The following is a 16,261-nucleotide window of genomic DNA, read 5'->3' on the forward strand; positions in this document are numbered from 1 at the left end:
TGATGTACAATGTTCTGACAAGAACAAAACTGCATTACAAATGATAACAACACAATATTTAAAAATAAAAATATTTGAAAATTAAAACATTCTAAGAATCCATAGGTCAAGGAAGAAATCAGACAGGACATAGAAAGGGCAACAGGGGAATAATATGAACAGCTTTATAACATTTAATAACAGATAAAATGGAAAATTTTGAAGAAACACAAAAATCTATCAAAGGTCAGTCAAGAATAAATAAACTAAAATTGAAATAATCAAAAAGTATTCCCACAAATAAAACTGCAGTCCAAGATGTCATAACTCATGAATTCTACTAAACAATTATAAAACTCATATCAATCCTACAAAAACATTTTCAGAGAATAGCAATCAAAATTTTACCACTTATGGGGCCAAACTTACTGTGATATCAAAACCAAGATATTCCAAGAAAAACATTCTGCAGGCCCATACACAGATGCAAAAGATCCTTAGTAAAAAATATTACTTAATTAAAATCAGCAATATGCAAAATCAATATTACAACTTGATTAAGTAGGGCTTATTCAATCAGTGTGTAATTCACCAGATTAACTATGATGACTAAGAAAGAAAGCCAATATGTCTCTCTCAATATTTTTCCAAAACCATTTCACAAGAATAAGGACTCATTTATGATTTTAGGAAAAAAAGTTTCAGCAAATTAGGAATATAGGGAAATTTGCTAAAACTGATGATAAGCAGCTATTTGAAAAAATAAGCTGGTGAGTGAAAACAAGTATGAAAGGTGGGTTTCTACTGAAATCCTGTTTGGAAATCTTAGATTGTTCAGACAATATTTATGAAATTGAATGTACAGTGACAAAAGCTAAACAGCCATCCAGCTAAACAAATGCCAGCAGATATCTTCTTACACATTTAAAACAACAGCAATAATGAATTCAATGAGTAAAAACTTATTTAAAAATGATAGTAATGAGGCCAGCGCTAGTAGGCTAAGCCTCCTCCTGCAATGCCAGTATCCCATATGATGCCTGGATCACTTTTTTTTTTAAAACTTTTATTTAATGAATATAAATTTCCAAAGTATGGCTTATGGATTACAATGGCTTCCCCCCCATAACTTCCCTCCCACCCGCTACCCTCCCCTTTCCCACTCCCTCTCCCCTTCCATTCACATCAAGATTCATTTTCGATTCTCTTTATATACAGAAGATCAGTTTAGCATACATTAAGTAAAGATTTCAACAGTTTGCTCCCACACAGAAACATAAAGTGAAAAATACTGTTTGAGTACTAGTTATAGCATTAGATCTCAATGTATAGCACACTAAGGACAAAGATCCTACATGAGGAGTAAATGCACAGTGACTCCTGTTGTTGACTTAACAAATTGACACTCTTGTTTATGGCATCAGTAATCACCCTAGGCTCTTGTCATGAGCTGCCAAGGCTATGGAAGCCCCCTGAGTTCACTGACTCTGATCATATTTAGATAAGGCCATGGTCAAAGTGGAAGTTCTCTCCTCCCTTCAGAGAAAGGTACCTCCTTCTTTGATGACCCGTTCTTTCCACTGGGATCTCACTCGCAGAGATCTTTCATTTAGGGTTTTTTTTTTTTTTTTTTTTTTTTTCCCCCCCAGAGTGTCTTGGCTTTCCATGCCTAAAATACTCTCATGGGCTTTTCAGTCGGATCCGACTGCCTTAAGGGCTGATTCTGAGGCCAGAGTGCTGTTTAGGACATCTGCCGTTCTATGGGTCTGCTGTGTATCTCACTTCCCATGTTGGATCATTCTCTCCCTTTTTTATTCTATCAGCTAGTATTTGCAGACACTATTCTTGTTTATGTGATCCCTTTGGTTCTTGGTCCTATCATTATGATCAATTGTGAACAGAAATTAATCACTGGGACTAGTGAGATGGCATTGGTACATGCCACTTTGATGGGATTGAATTGGAATCCCCTGGTATGTTTCTAACTCTACCGTTTGAGGTAAGTCAGCTTGAGCATGTCCCGAATTGCACATCTCTTCCCTCTCTTATTCCCACTCTTATATTTAACAGCGATCACTTTGTAGTTAAGTTTCAGCACTTAAGAAGAATTGTGTATTGAGTCCAGCTCCTTGCTAATGGTCTGGGAAAATAGTAGACAATGGCCTAAGTGCTTGGGCCTATGTACCCGCATGGGGGAGCTAGGAGAAGCTCCTGGCTCCTGGCTTTGCATAAGCCTAGCTCTGCCATTGCAGCCATTTGGGGAGTGAACCAATGGAAGAAGGACCTTCCTCTCTGTCTCTCCTTGTAACTCTGCCTCTCAAATAAATACATTAAATCTTTTTTAAAAATGATAGTAACAACACTCACCTGGGTGCACCCAACCATAGCTAGCAAACCACTTAAATTGTTGAAAAATTAAGAAAGAGATAATGTTTTCCCTTAAAACTGAGAACAAATCAATAATATCTGCTTTCATTGTTTTTATGCAAATCTGTGCTGGAAGTCCAAATCAGTGCAACAAGGTAAGGAAATTGATACCAGACAAGAAGGAGGAGAGTTACAGAAACTTAATTTTTGTGAGTAATGATCATTTGCATAGAAAATAATAAAAAACTGCTTAATATTAAATTGAAACAATGTGCTTTCAAATAGCAGAATATATGTTCAATATGAAACAGAACTTTTACGTGGACCAATGACAAACTACTATTAAAATTAAAAGCTGTTTCATATATTATAGCATCACTACATGAAGGGGTAAATTTAACAGAGGACATGAAAGATCTATGCAAGACACCGAAATTCATAAAACACTACCGACAAACGTTAAAAAAGACCTAAATAAACGGAGTAGTAAGCCATATTCTTAGGTTGAATAATGCTTATTCATCTAAATTAATCTTTAGATTCAGAGAAATTCAGAATAAAATCCCTGTATGCTTCTTTGCAAAAACTGACAGATTGTAAAATGTCTATCTACACAGAAAGGACCTTGAACAGATAAAATAATTTTGAAAAAAATTGGAAGACTTATCCTACCTGATTTTAACACTTACTATAAAGCTATAATAATCAAAAGGATGTCAAAGCAGCTTGAAGCTAGACATATAGGTCAATGAAGCAGAAAAGTGGTTTCACTCATTTATGGCTGATTTTTAACAAAGATGACAAAGTAATTGGATGGGAGGGGTGTGAGTAGACAGTTTTTCAAGAAATGAAAATGAAATGGCTATATGTTCAAACAGAAAAACATTCCTAAACCAACTTCTCGTAGTAAATATGAAAAAATTCCAAGTGGTTCATAGGTCAGAGCATATGATATTCAGAACAAATCTTACAAAATAAAACATTAAAGTCTCTGACTTTATATTGGAGAAATCTTATTAATATTAGTCACTAAAATTATAAACACAAAAAAAGTGATAAATTCTACATCCTCAAAACAAACTGGGAACATCAGTTCAAATCCCCACTGCTCCACTTCTGATCCAGCTCCCTGCCAATGCACCTGAGAAAGCAGCAGATGATAGCCCAAGTGCGTGGGCCCCTGCACCCATGTGGGAGACCCGGATGGAGTTCCTGGCTTTGGCCTGGCCCTCGCAAATGTGGTCATTTGGGGGAATGAACCATCAGATGACTCCTACATCTTAAAAATAAACCAAACAAAACAAGCAAACTAATCAGTTGAAAAGAGTAAAACATTGCTAAAAGATATTAAAAATGACATAGTTATAATCTGCTCAAGCAATGAAACAGCAAATAGTCAATATAGCAATGCTCCTTGAGTAGGAAAAGATACAATAACTATAACTTTAAAAATAATTCCAGCAGCTAGTATATAGAAACTGAGAGGACATATAAAAGGTACATGGAAATGCAAAGTATCTAGAAGATCAAAGAAATTTAGTAAAAAAAGAATAAAGAGAATTTGTACTAACTGAATTCAAGAGTTGGTATAACACTACTATTAATCAAAACTTTATTGCAATGGCTTAAGAAAGACAACAGAACAGTAAGCACAGAAATTAAATTCTTAGTTATTTTGTTACTGATATCCAACAAATATGCAGAAGTATTTAAATAAGCAAAGGCTTTTCAACAAATGGTCCTAGAATACCTATATATCCATATAGAAAAATATGACTCACTCCCTATCTCATATCAGAAAAGTCAAATCATACATTTAAACATAACACAAAATGAAAAGATCCTACAGAAAAACATAGAATGCCTGCATAATTGGGAATAATCTAAAGTTTCTTAGGCAGATCAGAAAAAGCAAGTCAAGGGAAAATACATATTAGAATTCAGCAAATCAGAAAGTTCTACTAATTAAAACAATATCAAGAAAACGAATAAGGGGTTGGGGTTGCAGCGAAGCCACCATTTGTGAATCCAGCGTTCCTTATCAGAGTGCTGGTTCAAGTCATGGCTGCACCACTTCCAGTTCAGTTTGCTGCTAGTGTGCCTAAGAAGGCAGTGGAATGGCACATGTACTTGGGCCTTTCCACTCATGTGGGAGACCCAGATGAAGTTCTAGGTTCCTGGCCATGACTTGGGGTTGCGAGCATTTGGGGAATGTGATAGAGATCTTTCAACTTTGTTCAGTTTTTTTCAAAATTTTAAAAATATTTATTTATTTATTTGAAAGAGTTACAGAGGTGGAGAGAAAGGGCGGAGATGGAGATTACTGATCTGCTGGTTCACTCCTAGATGGCTACAATGACCAGCACTGGGTCAGACTGAAGCAAGGAGCTTTATCTGGGTCTTCCATATGTGTGGCAGTCGCCCAAACTCTTGGGCCATCTTCCTGTGCTTTTCTTAGGCTATTAGCAGGGATCTGGATTGGAAGTGAAGTAGCCCAGACATAAACCAGAGCCCATATGGGATGCCAGTGTCAGGCGGTAGCTCAACTCACTATGCCACAGTGCCAACCCCAAGAATTTCTTCCTTCAGTTTAGTAAGAATATAAGTTCCATATGGATGTTGTTCAAGATCCAGCTGCACCACTTCTGATCCAGTTCCCTGGTATGACCTGGGAATGCAGTGGAAGATGCCCTAGTGCTTGGGCCCCCACACTTACCTGTGAGATCCAGAAAAACTATATATATATATCCCTCCCTCTCTCTTCTTTTTTTGTGTATCTTTCAAATAAATAAATCTTTTTAAAAGAGTCTAAGTCCTAAAGAAACATTATCTACACCCATATTTTTTCAATTAAATCACTTACTGCACATGTGTTAAATATGTCTGATTTGTATTTGTTTTATAGAGTAGTGGGAGTGGCGTCTAAATTCCTAAGTTTCACTGCCTGATTTTCATGAGTTTTTCTCTTTCTGGTTAGATGAGATGAATGTACACAAACTAGTCAGTGTCTCTGAGCTTCATTTTCCTCACCTGTAATACTCAGGTAATAAGGGTATGATTTCCACGTGGCTGTGGTTAGCACTGGAAGGGATTCTGCATGTAAAGCTCTTGAACTTCCACCCAGCACATGATACATCCTTTAAAATATTAGCTCCTGGGTTAAGTCACCAACTGTGGCACTGCTACAGTCTGAGGCTTGAGTGCTGTTTCAGATTCAGCTCCCTGATACTGATTGTGGGAAAGCAGCAGATAATGTTTCAAGTACCTGGGCCCCACCACCAACATGCGAGACCTGAATGACATACCCACTCATGTTGTGGAGTAACTAATCCCTGACGTTATTAGCAAATTCAAATGATTAAAGATTTCATCTGTTATTAGAGACTAAAATGATGCCATTATATATTCTTTGGAGTGTGGAGCATGTAAAAATGAATCCCTTCGCTCTTTAGGCAGAATATGGCATTTGTTCAGAAGGCGTAGACTGTGGTTCATACCTCATAAACACGCCTGCATTGAATTCTCAGACAAGTGACTCAACAGCTGTGTGACTTGGGGCATGATATTTAATGTTGCTGAACTTCAATTCCTTCATTTGTAAATGAGGTTGATAATACCCTATGGGCATACATTAAGGAACATATGAAATTTACTGTATGTAAAATTTTAATACTAAGTATGGCCTATAATATAAACTCAATAAGTGGAGCTCTTTTTTTACAGCTCAAGAAATATTTATTGGTATTCAATAGTAAGATGTCTCAGAGATCATTTATAATTCATCTGCAGTTAGAGACTCAAATTCCAGAAAATGCCTTCTAACAGAACTCCCAGGGAAATTGCCACATTTGCCATGTTAGAACATCAGTATTCCAAATGTTAAGCCTAAAGCAGACAGTTGTGCTAGCACAATTTGTTATATCATGTTCTTTAATACTTCAGTGCACCTAATATAATCAAAGGTTATAGGTTCATTCATCTTTCTTTGAAGTTCTTCCAAACTATTCTCCTTCTCGATTGGCCTAATACAGTGAACCATTGCATTTGCAATAGATTTTGATTACATATGTTTAACATATCTTCCCTTTTGAATTATTATGCAATTATGATTGTCATTATATTCTAATATCTTCATAATTTAATTTCATTAGAAACATGAATTGTATATATGCACAGTTGCCCAGAATATATACAAATACATGAGACCCTAAGTTAATTAATGTTATCATTTATAACTTTCATCTTTCTGCATTCAAATACTGCTTGATTGACTTATAAGAATTCTATGTCTATGCAGAAATATTGTAGATATAACAATTATTATACTTATTTTTCTAAACCTAAGTGAATTAAGCATCATATCTAAGAGAGTTATGTTCCAAGCTTAGTCTCATTGGTGATTATATATGACAGCTCCACTTTACACAGAAGTATTGTTGGCAGAATCAGGCAGACCTACTCACAGCAGGAGTTCAAGTTGCTAGACATTGACGACTACCATATGACAGGTGCTGCACTAAACACTTTCTACACATTTTCTATTTAATAATACAGCAACTTCATGATGTGATTGCTATTATCCTGCATTAGATAGGAAGACTGAGACTTGGAAAAATCATACAAAAGATCACAGGGTAAAGTCAGAATGTACTTCAACCCACTCTGCCTTGCTACAAAACTTGTCTCTTATCCATTCGAGGAACTGCAGAGGTCAAATGATAAATGGTGAGGGCTAAGGCACTGGGAGCTTAAAGGTAGACCACAGTTAAATAGTAGATTGAATATAATTTTGGTGAGGGGTTTTATATAGTGTGATTAATGACATGGTTGAAGGATTAATGGCAATTTAGGATGACTTCTCAAACTGGTTTCAGCAAGTAGTTTTACAGAGAGCTGAAATGAGAGCAAATTTAGGAAAGGAGATGATGTTCAGTTTGGGAGCATTTGAAGCATCAAAAAGACACTCTAAGAATCATCCTTGAGAGACAGCTATAGAAGTTCTAAATGTGTGTGAGATAACTGAACCCTGGGACTGATAAAACTGCTAGAAATACTATGAGCAGCAATGAAACCTCAAAGACTAATATGTGAGAGCCATGAAGAAAAAGGCTGATAGAGTAAACAGAAGGCTATGAGGGAAAAAAATCTATTTAAATATTTAATATATTTAATATTGAAACTTTAAATATTAGTGAAATGAAAGTTGAACAGAAAGAATTTACCCAAATAGAATGCAGAGAAATATAAACAAAGAGAAACGCTGAAAGATCACCTAATAGAAGTTCCAGAGAGGGAAAAAAAAAAAAACAATTGTGACTTAACAAATTTTTAAAACAGTGACTGAAAATTTTCCCAAGATAGGTAAAATATATTTTTTAATTATCTGCTAATTTTCTATATAATCTAACAATAGTATCCAACTCTATTGACCTTCATGAAATCCTATATCTATCAAGTCATAAAAGGTCAGAAAGAAAATTTTACATATCTAATGGAAAAAGGATGTGCTAAGATTTAAGAGTTAGAAGTATAACCACTATATCCTGACATGGGAGTTAGACTCTCTTTGGAACAGTTTTTACTCTGATTCTATCCCTCTCTTTGCACAGGCCTCTCTATCTACTTGACATCTTCTCAGGGCCATGTTTCCTCAGCACAAATTGAAAATAACATCCAAGAAAAACACTCAAAAATGAATATATATGTTCAAAATTCCAAAAAATTAACCATTTTTAAGTTGAAATTCCTCTGTGAAATTAGAAAGATGTTCCTATAACTAACAATGGCAGAAACACCTAGCCAGCAAATTTTGATGCTACAACAGAAGTGTGGAAATACAGGTAATGCACGAAGACAAGAGTTTAATGGTGCTGAAGCCAGAAGAGAGAGATCCATATGGGGGAAAATCAAGTTAAAATTTTTATTTCAAAAATACTTCAGAAATTAATGTTGAATTCCTCCCCACACCTTATATAAAAGAGAAACTTGAATTGTCAAACTTTAATAATTTAGAGGTAATACACAAAGCACTAGAAGGCCATACATATTTCCATAATCTTAGAATGAAGAAGACATTTCCATATACAGCTTCAAAATAAAAGTAACATGTAAAAGACTGCTTGATCTGATTATAAACATCAAACACCACCACAAACAAAACTGGGAGATCAATGGCAATTTAGAAAGAGTACAGAGGGATTTGAGAAACAAATTCCCTATATATAAATTATTAAGAAGGAATAATAAAAACATTTCACCAACTGATAAAAGAAACTCACCAAAATGTTTCATCTTACTAATAGCAAACACATGAAACTTACAGCACAAATGAAACTTATTTTTTTCACTTATCAAAGTTTCTGTTTATTTATTTATTTGACAGAGTTAGACAGTGAGAGAGAGAGACAGAGAGAAAGGTTTTCCTTCCATTGGTTCACTCCCCAAATGGTCGCTACGGCCGGAGCTACACCAATCTGAAGCCAGGAGCTTCCTCCTGGTCTCCCATGCCTGTGCTGGGGCCACAGCAGAGAGCTGGACTGGAAGAGGAGCAACTGGGACTAGAACCCAGCATATGGGTTGCCAGCACCGCAGGTGGAGAATTAACCAAGTGATCCACAGCACGGGCCCTTCAAAGTTTTTTTTTAATGAAAACATTCACCCTAGTTAGCATGTGATGAGGTGGGTACTTTCACATTCTGCTGGTGAGAATGTACACGGGCATAATAACATTCCTGGAGAGCAAATTAAGGGCCAGTGCTGCAGCTCATTAGGCTAATCCTCCACCTTGCCGGCACACCAGGTTCTAGTCCTGGTCGGGGCACTGGATTCTGTCCTGGTTGCCCCTCTTCCAGGCCAGCTCTCTGCTGTGGCCAGGGAGTGCAGTGGAGGATGGCCCAAGTGCTTGGGCCCTACACCCGTATGGGAGACCAGGAGAAGCACCTGGCTCCTGCCATCGGATCAGCGCGGTGAGCCAGCAGCAGCGCTCTGGCCACGGTGGCCATTGGAGGGTGAACGAACGGCAAAGGAAGACCTTTCTCTCTGTCTCTCTCTCTATCCACTCTGCCTGTCAAAAAAAAAAAAGAAAAAAGAGAGAGAGAGAGAGCAAATTGAGAGGGAGAGGGAGAGGGGGAGGGGGAGGGGGTGAGGGGGAGGGAGGGAGGGACTAATGAGTATCTCCACAAATCACAAATGCTGAATAATAAACACAACAATTCAAGGAACAAGAATAAGGAAGACAACATGATGATCCCAAAAGAACACAATATTTCAATACCAGATTGTGAAAATGAAGATACTGAAGAAATGCCAGAAATAGATTTCAAAAATTGATCACAAGGTTAAATAGAAGTAATCAGAAGCAGACACATGAACTCATGAAGTCCATATGTGACATGAAAGAAAATTTCTCCCACGAAATTGATATCATAAAGAAAAAGCAAAATGAAATCTTGGAAATAAAGAATTCAATAGAAAAAATAAAAAACACAGTGGACAGCCTTAAAACAGAATCTATGAAGCAGACAGAAGAGTATCCAACTTAGAAGACAAATTCCAGGCAATTTTACAGTCAGACAAAAAATGAAGAAATGAAAAACTAAAAAACATTGTTGGGAATCCACAGGGTACTATCAAATGACCCAACATATGGGTTCTAGGAGTTCTTGAAGGTGTGGAAAAAGAGAAAAGATTAGAAGGCCCTTTTAGTGAAATAACAACAGAAAACTTCTCTAGTTTGGAGAAAGAAAGGGACACTCAAGTACAGGAATCACAGAGAACTCCTACTAGACATGACCAGAAAAGATCTTCACCATGGCACATTGTAATCAAACTTTCTTCAGTAAAACATAAAAGATTCTAAAATGTGCATGAGAGAAATGTCAGATTGCATTCAGAGGATTTCCCATTAAACTCACAACAGGCTTTGCATCAGAAACCATACAGGCTAGGAGACCATGGTGGGATACATTCCAAGTCTTAAGAGAAAAAACTGCCACCCCAGAAAAATGTACCCTGCAAAGCTCTCATTTATGAATGAAGGTGAAATAAAGACGTTCCATAACAAACAGAAATTGAAAGAATTTGTCACCACCCATCCAGCCTTGCAAAAAGACGCTTAAGGTTGTGTTGCACACAGAAACATGGTCATAACCATGCAAGAAGGTAGAGGAAGAAAATCTCCCAGTAAAAGTACAAAGTAAATCCAAAGAAAAAAAAAAGGAATATTTATGGGAAAATGGCAGGGCAAAGTTGTTTCTTATTAATAGTTACCTTGAATATAAATTACCTCAGCTCTCCAGTTAAGACACACAGACTGGCTGAATGGATAGAAAAAAAAAATCCATTTGCTTTCTACAAGAAACACATTTTACCAACAAAGATGCATGCAAACAGAAAGTTAAAGGACAGAAAAAGATACTCTATACTAACAGAAATAGAAAAAGAGATGGTATAGCCATCCTAATATCAGATACAAAAGACTTTAACACAAAAACTGTTAAAAGAGACAAAGAAGGGCACTATGTAATGATTAAGGGATCAATTCAGTAGGAAGATGTAACTATTAAAAACATATCTGTACCTACTTACAGGGCACATGGTTATTTAAAAGAACGTTAAGGGAAAAGAGAGACATAGACTCAAATACAGTAGTAGTGGGTGACTTCAGTACCCCACTTTCAGCAATGGACAGATAACCAGACAGATTCAGCAAGGAAAGAGCAGAGTTAATCAACACTATAGACCAAATGGCCCTGATAGATATCTACAGAACTTTTCATCCTACAGTTGCAAATACACCTTCTTCTCAACAGTGCATGGTACTTTCTCTAGGACTGACCACAAACTAGATCATAAAAACAAGTCTGAGCAAGTTCAAAAAAATCAAAATTGTACCATGCATCTTCTTGGACCACAGTAAATTGAAGCTGGAAATTAGCAACTCAAGAATATCTAAAACATATGCAAACACATAGAGACTGAACAACACACTCCTAAATGAACAGTGGGCCATTGAAGGAATCAAAAGATAAATCATAAATTTCTGGAAACAAATGAAGATGACAATACAACATATAAAAACTCATGGGACACAGCAAAAGTAGTATGAAGAGGAAAGTTCATAGCAATTGGGAAGGAGGAAGTCAAACTATCCCTATCTGCAGATGACATGATTCTATATATAGGGCATCCAAAAGACTATACCAAGAGACTACTGGAACTCATAGAAGAGTTTGGTCAAGTAGCAGAATATAAAATCAATACACAAAAATCAACAGACCTTGTATACACAGACAATGCTATGACTGAGAAAGAATTTCTAAGATCAATCCCATTCACAACAGATACAAAAAAAAAATCAAATACTTTGGAATAAATTTAACCAAGGATGTCAAAAGAGCTTTACAATGAGAATTACAATACATTAAAGAAATAAATAGACCAAGACACACAAAAAAAGTGAAAAAAATCTTCCATGCTCATGGATTGGAAGAATCAAGATCATCAAAATATCCATACTTCCAAAAGCACTTTACAGATTCAACACAATGTCAATCAAAATATCAAGGAACTTCTCAGATCTAGAAAAAAAATGACATTGAAATTCATATGGAAACACAGGAGACACCAAATAGCTAAAGCAATCTTATACAAAAAAAAAAAAAAAAAAAAGCCGGAGGCATCACAATACCAGATTTCAATACATACTACAAGGCAATAATAATAAATTTAAAAAAATAAAAAACAAGGCAATAATAATCAAAACAGCCTGCTCCAAAAAAAAAAAAAATACGGATAGACCAACGGAACAGATACCTCAGAAATCTGAATATAGACCTACCATATGATCCACTACTGGGAATTTACCCACTGGAAATGAAATCAGCCTATGAAAGAGTTATCTGTACCCCCATGTTTATTACAGCTCAATTCACAATAGCTAAGACATGGAATCAACCCAAAAGCCCATCAACTGAAGACTGGATAAAGAAATTATGGGATATATGTACAATGGAATACTACACAGTGGTGAAAAAAATGAAATCCAGTCATTTACAACAAAATGGATGAATCTGGCAAACATCATACTTAGTGAAATTAACTAGTAACAAAAGGACAAATACCACGTTTTTCCTCACCTGATAACTAATAGAGCACCTAAAAGATAATCTATACATGTGAAATTGCCACTTTGAGAAGTAATGACTTTGAACAGTCCTTATCTCAACTGTTGAGGAAAAGGTTTGTTTTTTCATATTATTTATTGAACTATTTATTTATTTATTTTTTGACAGGCAGAGTGGACAGTGAGAGAGAGAGACAGAGAGAAAGGTCTTCCTTTGCCGTTCGTTCACTCTCCAATGGCCGTCGCGGCCAGTGCGGTGATCCGATGGCAGGAGCCAGGTACTTATCCTGGTCTCCCATGGGGTGCAGGGCCCAAGGACTTGGGCCATCCTCCACTGCACTCCCTGGCCAAAACAGAGAGCTGGCCTGGAAGAGGGGCAACTGGGACAGAATCCGGCGCTCCGACCGGGACTAGAACCCAGTGTGCCGGCGCCGCAAGGCGGAGGATTAGCCTAGTGAGCCACGGCACAGGCCAAAAAAAATAAATAAAAAAGTTGTAATTATGAAATGTATAAAGTTTGTTAACTATAAAGCTATATAATTCTGCACACATTCCTATGGACTTACTCCTAAGGGTACAGTTTAAAACTTGCCATGGGAATCCAAATCCCCTTAGGCTGGGTGGTAAAAATATCATCTTAAGTGTTAAAGTGATCATATAGATAGGATTGATTGCCTGGTAATAATAATAAATAGAATTAAAAAGGAGTGAATATTCCAACATGGGAAGCAGTACACATAGCAGACTCAGAATGAGAATAGCTTTAAATAGCCCTCTGACCTCAGAATCAGCCTTTTAAGGCATTCTGGTCTGGCCAATCATTTCAGGCAAGAAAAGCCAAGACACTGTGCAAAAAATGCCCTCCATGAAGGACCTCAGTGGGTGAGACCCCTTTGGAAAGAAATGGCCATCAAAAAAGGAGGTACTTTTCTCTCAAGAGAGGAGGGAAATTTCACTTTGCTTATGGCCTTTTCTAAATACTGACAGAGTTTGTGGATCTCAAAGGCTTCCTTAACCTAGGCAGTTCACGTCAAGAGCCTCAGATGATCACTGATGTCATACATAAATGTGTTAATTGTTAAATTAACAACAAGAGTCACTGTGCACTAACTTCCCATACAGGATCTCTATCCTCAAAGATTTGTATTATAATAATGTCGTAGTGTTCACAAAAGATGTATGATTCTTTGGTGCTTCTTTAAAGTTAGGTTTATTTTAAAAAAAAAGAAGTGAAATTATCTTCAAGAGGCAATGACTTCAAACAGCACTTGTCTTGACTGTTGAGGAACAGTTTTGTTATTTCTTTTCATGCAAATTGTTGAACTCTTAGTATACAGCTGGTCTTTTGTCTATAAAGTTAAGCAAAACTGGATCTTAGTGGAGAATGGGACTGGGAATAGAGAGGGAAGAAGAGGGATGGGAGGCAGGTATGATGGGAAGAATCACTTATTCCTAAAATGCATGAAGGCCGGCGCCGCGGCTCACTAGGCTAACCCTCTGCCTTGCGGCGCCAGCACACCGGGTTCTAGTCCCGGTCAGGGCACCGGATTCTGTCCCAGTTGCCCCTCTTCCAGGCCAGCTCTCTGTTTTGGCCAGGGAGTGCAGTGGAGGATGGCCAAGTGCTTGGGCCCTGCACCCCATGGGAGACCAGGATAAGTACCTGGCTCCTGCCTTCTGATCAGCGCGGTGCGCCGGCCACAGTGCGCTGGCCGCGGCGGCCATTGGAGAGTGAACCAACAGCAAAGGAAGACCTTTCTCTCAGTCTCTCTCTCTCACTGTCCACTCTGCCTGTCAAAAATAAATAAAATAAAATAAAATAAAATAAAATAAAATAAAATAAAATGCATGAAGTTTGTATTCCGTAAATAAAAGCTTTCTTCTGGGGGAAAAATAAAGAAAGAAGATTCATGATAATAATATTACATTATTATTTAAGACACAAATGACTGGGCCTCACCAGGCATTCACTAATAAGTCTTATTTAATGTATTATGATATAGTCATATAAAAAGGTCATACCTGAAAACAAATAATTTGCAGAATAAGAGAAGTGTTGAAGAACATGGGCCTCATTGAATGTTAAATTAAAAAGCAACATACAAAATTTTATCTTAAAATTGATCCAAATTATTTAAAATAAAAAATCAGGGGCCGGTACCGTGGCGCAGTAAGTTAATCCTCCGCCTGCGGCACTGGCATCCCATATGAGCACCGGTTCTAGTCCTAGCTGCTCCTCTTCCAATCCAGCTCTCTGCTATGGCCTGGGAAAGCAGTAGAGGATGACCCAAGTCCTTGGGCCCCTGTATCCACATGGGAGACCAGGAAGAAGCACTTGACTTCTGGCTTTGGATCGGCACAGCTCTGGCCATTGCGGTCATTTAGGGAATGAACCAACGGACAGAAGACCTTTCTCTCTGACTCTCCCTCTCATTGTCTGTAACTCTACCTCTCAATAAATAAAATATTTAAAAAATAAATAAAAATAAAAAATAAAAAATAAACCAGTACCTTAAAAACAGTAGAAGCAAATGATCTAAAATTAATAATCTATCTTAGTTCTTCATTGTAGTGTTCATGCAATAGTTTTTTTTTCAATATTTTCCAAAGTGATTTATTTTTAATCAGAAAAATAAATTTGGTTTTAAAATAGGAGATCCTGTAATACAATACCTGTTTTTCTTTTCCATATCTATTTCTTTAAAAGAGTGGCATAGAGAGTAACAGAAAAGGAGAGAGAAACAGACATCTTCGATCTGCTGGTTCACTTCCCAAAATGTCATGACAGACAACGGACTGGGCCAGGCTGAAGCCAGAAACTCTATCAAAGTCACATGGGCAGCAGGAGTTCAAGTACTTGGACCATCATCTGTTGCCTTCCCAATACATTAGCAGGAAGCTAGAATGGAAGCAAAGCAGCAGGACCATGAACCAGAACCCACTGTGCTACAATACTGTTCCCTCAATATTCCTTTAGCTGTTATAAATCACTGCCTAATCTAATCTATTCCAGAAAAGTGAAATTGTGTGTATATAACCTCTCTAAAATAGCATACACTTACAGCACAGTCATTATATCTTTATGAGCACAAATTCTAAAATAGGACTGCATTGATTTGAATGCCAATTTTCTTTACCTCAATCTCCTTATCTGAAAAATCAGTATACACCTTCTAGCCTACTAAGACTAATGATATCTATTTTAAGGCATGTTTGTGAAGATTAAATGAGGCAACATATGTGAACTTTTCAGAATACCTGACATACAATTAATGCAATTTCAGGGCTTATGTATGTACATATGTCCATATCCATGCACACCCCACAAACTCATTTGCTCATGAAACACTAATTACTCAATATACAGTTGATCTCATTTTACTTTTCTTGTGATAAGCAAATGAGCTATACAGTCTGGAGTCTGGCTGTCATCTAGGAATTTCAAAGACCATATATTTCTAAATTCAAGTAACATTTATCTGAAGAGCTTAGAGACTTAAATAAGTGATTGACTAATTAAGTGGAATAATTAAAAAGCAAGAACTATCACCTAGCCAAATTATCCAGAGATTTTCTATTGATTAATTAGAAAATTTACTGCATTCACTACCAATTTAATCAGACTAAATCCTGTTGATGTCCTTGATCGGGTAATTATATAATGAGATACAGAAACTAACTACTATAAATCTGTCTTAGTACTATCCAGACCCCATGAGTAAAATCTTGGACCCAATCCTCTTATATTCTCAATTGGTTTATTAAAATCTGAGTGCATATACTCAGAGCATCACC

At 36.9% G+C, this 16,261-nt stretch overlaps 1 protein-coding gene across 2 annotated transcripts in view; it reads right to left on the reverse strand.

Annotated features, from left to right (window-relative positions):
• Nucleotides 1–16,261, reverse strand: part of NLGN1 (neuroligin 1) — a 926,201-nt gene that overhangs the window by 829,453 nt on the left and 80,487 nt on the right. The window lies entirely within an intron of this gene.

This window comes from Oryctolagus cuniculus, chromosome 4 (genome assembly GCF_964237555.1).
Source record: "Oryctolagus cuniculus chromosome 4, mOryCun1.1, whole genome shotgun sequence".
NCBI lineage: Eukaryota > Metazoa > Chordata > Mammalia > Lagomorpha > Leporidae > Oryctolagus > Oryctolagus cuniculus.